The sequence below is a fragment of the Rosa rugosa genome, chromosome 4 (assembly GCF_958449725.1).
Source record: "Rosa rugosa chromosome 4, drRosRugo1.1, whole genome shotgun sequence".
In the NCBI taxonomy this organism is placed as follows: Eukaryota; Viridiplantae; Streptophyta; class Magnoliopsida; order Rosales; family Rosaceae; genus Rosa; species Rosa rugosa.
Genome location: NC_084823.1, coordinates 43258344 through 43263466, shown reverse-complemented (window position 1 = coordinate 43263466; position 5123 = coordinate 43258344). Strand labels below are relative to the sequence as shown.

General features: G+C 36.8%; 1 long non-coding RNA gene across 1 annotated transcript; it reads right to left on the bottom strand.

Moving 5' to 3' along the window:
- Window positions 1–1447: 1447 nt before the first annotated feature.
- LOC133707498 (uncharacterized) lies at window positions 1448–3970 on the bottom strand. Its single transcript, XR_009845136.1, has 3 exons — window positions 3637–3970; window positions 2647–2764; window positions 1448–1800 (listed from the first exon to the last, which is right to left on the bottom strand). It is a non-coding gene; the product is annotated as an uncharacterized LOC133707498 (long non-coding RNA).
- Between the last annotated feature and the right edge of the window lie 1153 nt (window positions 3971–5123).

Below are 5123 nucleotides of genomic sequence, written 5' to 3'. Positions count from 1 at the left end.
GCGCTCATTACGCTAATGAAGAGGCACGAGGTTCAAATCCTTGCATCTCCAAATTACTGTTTTTTTTTTTTTTTTTTTAAATAAAGTATACGTTGATTTAAAAAGTATTTGAAGAAATATGCAACGCGAATCATGTTTAAGTAGGATTAAGAGTGCTCACTAACACCAAATTGGGGATGTAGCTCAATTTGTAGATCGCTCATTACGCTAATGAAGAGGCACTTAAATAAGGTAAATAGAGTGCTCGTTGAAGAGGCACGAGGTCCGAATCCTTGCATCTCCATTGTACTTTTTTTATGTCGGTGCCTCATGAGCTGTAATTTGTTAGTTGTTGGTTTTATGAGAAATCTCATTATATAGGTTACATGTTTGAATCTCACTCATGTTATAACTTATAAGTACAGTAGGGTGGGTCAAAAAGAAAGAAGGAAAGAAAAAAACAAAAAAGGTATGAAGTTGGAATCCTGAGCTGAGTCAAGCATTTGACATTTTTCATCTTTGATTGAGCATATTAACAAGTGCATGTTTTTCATGCCTTCGTTAACATCCCACTTGCACTGCCACAAGTACAAAAACCTTCAATCAAAAAAAAAAAAAAAAAAAGTACAAAAAACCTTTGCTACTAGGAGAATAGGATCGTAGATTGTGTTCAGAAGCACAAATAACCTATAGATTAGGTTTTTTCCAATCGAGTCCCATCTAAAGTCATTTTCACTTGGATTCTCCAGTTTCAAATGCTGCAATCAAGTCCTCTACTTCTCTGCATAATTGACACTACCAATCAACGGCACCTAAAGGTTTGATTAACACCAGGGACGGAGCCAAGATTATAGGGTTGGGGGGAGGGGGAGGGGGAGGGCGAAATATAAAGGCATAAGAATAGCTAGGTTATAATAAAATACTAGGTAAAAAGGCCCGCGCGATGCTGCGGGTCTTTTAGTCGCAATAATAATGGGTATATTGTAGCACAAAAAAAAAAAAGAGAAAACAAAGAAGAATAGCAAAAAACTTTTATGTACATTGATCAGTAATGTACAAAATGTCTGCTATCTTGGTTGATTGTTTCTCAGGGACCATTAGCATTACAAAAAACATAGAGAATGGTCCTGACAACCAGTGCTCATATGTACATAGCATGACATTGTTTTTCAAGGACAGTTAGCGTTACGAAAACCCATAGATATTGGTCCTTATCACAAAACAAAAAGTTGCATTGCAAAGCAGAAGTGGTTAGGTAAGGTCTTCGGTGTCAGATTGAGCCAATGTATTTGTGCTGGTCTGATCTGATGGTTCAAAGTTGTCACTGAAATATACAGAGCACATGAAGGTTATGCATAAAAGATTGGGTCATTAATTAAGGGATGCTTAAATTGAATGGACAGAGTAGATATAAAATGCAGAAAATAAGTGGAAAGGAAATTTAACGTGAGGATTTTAAAACTTGCCTTTTCGGGTTCTTGCTTGGTTTTGCTTTGAACAATTCCTTCCTCTTCTTTCCAAACCTAAGAGAATTTTGCGTGGAATTTGTTGGTTCGATATCTTGGGTTGGTGTGAACTTGTGAACATCTTTGTATATCCCCTTTTATAAGGAAATCTCTTTTTGTTCCTGGCTTCAATTTCAGCAGTTTGACTGTCCTTCTAATTGAAGAATTTCTTGTGGTCTGATCCTTTGGTTTTTTGCAGTTTTTCTTGATAATCAAGTCTTCGCATGAGATTCCAAAGATTTCTTCTGCTTCTTTGCCCATTAAGACTGCATGTGCTTGATCAGTCTCATCTTCAATGAGAACAGTGACTCTGAAGCTGCATTAAGATATGAATCAAATTCAGGGATGTGGGGAAGTAATTGCAGGAACTAAGTAGAAATGATACTGACATGAAGCAAAACTGAAGGATAGGAATGTTTCAAAGCTAAGAAAATCTGAATCTCAAGACCATTCTCGAAGCGATATAGGTTTTAGACCAAAGAACATTATAGTAAATGGTCAGCAGCATATAAAACAGAACTGAACCGTGGATTATGCATTGACTATATTGCAGCCCACAAATTGAACCAATACATCACCAATGTTTTGCATCAATTACCAGAAGATAGTAAATGTATTTTCCCTCAAAGCAACATAGGCTTTAGACCAAACAACATACCAAGGAACATTATAGTAAATGATTAGCAGCATAAAAAACACAACTGAAGCGTGGATTACAGATTAAGTATATTGGAGGCTACAAATTGAACCAATACATCACTAAGGTTATGCATCCATTATCAGATGATACCATGTCAAATTAATATATAGTTTGATTTTCGTGTTTTAGCCCAATTAATTGAATCCCCTCCATGGCTAATTAAATTACTGAATTATGCCCTTATAACCCATTCTTACAATGTGCAACCCATTCTTACAATGTGCCATGAAGAAATTCAGATCCTGGAAAAGTAAACAGAATAGCACACGATTCCGATGCCTAATGGAAGATTTCGATCAGTAATAATGAGATTAGAACCAAATTAGCACTATTTCTTGAGATGGGTAAAGCTAAGAAATACCATTCTTCCAATACCAGCCACCAAATCATTTGCAGATGATTTTCTAAATTTCAAACAGTAATGGGTAATACAGAAAAAGCTTGATGGAATCTGAAAGTTACCTGGATACTAAGATGCATGGAAAAAGGGATAGGTAATTGCTCTACCGCACTCGACTTATGCAAAATAGGGCAGCAACTGTGCTTGAACAGGATCAGTCCAGCAGTGTTCACAGCAAAACTGAAAACAACCAAATAAAGACCAGCATGCCAGCAAATTCCATCCAGAAAATACCAACTAACCAGTATAGTGTTTGAGTGTTCATATTTCATAGACCAGAAAGTCCACATTGTTGAATCCAATCGCACCCAGTTAGTAAAATTTAAATCCCAAGTTAATCTATAGGCAATGGAAACGGATTTCATCAAACTCATTCATATCACACACAAACCCAATTCAGAACAACAGGATATTGTACTATATCGTTAAAGTTCATTATAGTACAATTACTTCAAACATCAAATCAGCATTCTAGATTAGATTACATGTTTTTTTATTGTATTTTGAGGCAAACAATATCCTACCAACTAACAACCAAATTCGGAATCAAATTTGCAATTATTTAAAGTCCATGCGATCAAAATTCTAGATTAACCTAAAGACTAAAACTACTATGATGTCAACAAATGAAAAAATTCAGTATCATCCACCAATTTTTCAAGTTTGAACTGATTTGGAATCCAAATCACGACCTCTCTACGAAACAAATATAATCTTAAAAGTTCCAGCTAAGAACATCAGACTTCGAATATGAACAAAATCATTACCAGTATTATCCCTAATCGACTTAAAATACAAAATCAATAGTGGAAAAGAGCAAGAACTCAATTGAGAAGAGCCAAACTAAATGGAACATTAGTCGTAGACTCGTAGGCATGCAGGAAATTAAACAAAGATCCACTTTGTAATGACCAATAGTGTGATCATACAATCAATCATCCCAAAAAGCATGCAGACACAGGAAACCCAAAAACTCAAAGGATTCAATGATCCCCAAAAGCATGCAAACACAGGAAACCCAAAACCTCAAAGGAAAAAAAAAAAAAAATTACCGATTTTGACTGCTTCCCGTCCCCCTCTTCCTTTTCTCTGAGCTATCTACCTTCTTCCCTTGTCAATTTTATATATTACCAATCAGATGACTCCAGCTCTTCCAATTATGGGAAACAAATGAAATTGAATTACTAATTTTATCAATCAGCAAAGAATTTCAAGCTCCTTTATTTTTGATCTCGAGGACAGAGATTTGGGGAGAGTCAATTTTGTTGGTCCGGTAAGATACGATTGATGGATTTGAAAAAGATTTTGGGATGATACAATTCTGGAAGAGCGAAAAAGGGACTGCAGATTGCAGATGATGATAGTTTGGATTCTGGAAGAGTCGAGTAGACGACGTCGGTCCTTATCAATGAGGACGAAAACGTGATTTCCCCCAACCGGCTCGGCTGGAGCCGATACCAAAACGGCTTAGTAACAGTAACCGGAAACCCAACTTTAATATATAGTATAATAAGTTATTTATTTATTTTTTTGGATTAGATAAAAAACTTAAATGCTACAATTAGCATTTTGTGAGTCGAACTCACAACCTCCCACTTACGAATGAGAGACTATGGCACTAGACCAAATGGTATGGGCATATAAGTTTTTTTTTTTTTTTTTTAATAAATAGAATCAAATGATTTCACTCATACCCTCATGGTGTACGGGCATATAAGTTGTTATTTGTGAGAAAATTATAAAAAACAAAAAACATATTATCCTAGATAACTTTTCAAATTGAGTTTTACCGGAATCTTGCTTTCCTACATGGCTACACGTAACCGTTCATTCTATATTTTGTAGCCTTTCTCTAGAGGTTAATATTATGGTTAATAATTATGTGGTTAATTTATTTATGGTTAATTATGTGCTTAATCAACTGAAAAGCAAAGGACTTTTATGTATGGGGAGAGCAAAGCGAGAAAGAAGAGTAATTTAATAGAATTTATTAGGAAAAAATTCAGTTTACCTCCTGAACTTTGGGCCTAAAATCCTTAATCTTTTTTTTTAATTAGACTGGTCCTTGTAATCTCAAACAACATCACTCGAGTCCAAATTTTGAATCCAGGTCCAAAAATGACGTCATTGCTGAGTTGGAGCCGACATGGAGGCCCACACTTCAGCTTTTTAAACCCTGAAGGAGGGCAGAATGAACATTTTCTATTTAATATATTTTTTTTTTCTCTACTCTCTCTCTCTCATCTTCTCTATATCGGCGACTACCGAGGAGGCCGATCGGGTGGCGGTGGAGACTTGCGAATTGGAATTGAGGACGATTGAGGCTGCGTCGCCGCTGCGCCGTTGGAGGACAAATCGACGATGTTGGGCTCGTCCTTCCTCATTCTGACGTGGACTAGGTCAGAAACGACGGCGTCGTCCGAGAATGTCGAGAGGCCGCCATACTCGTCCAGTTTCTGCCATGCCCGCGCTGTTGTCACTCCCACTGCCGCCCAATCGCTGACGGGGTTGTGGCCTGACATTTACAGGTGGCCACACC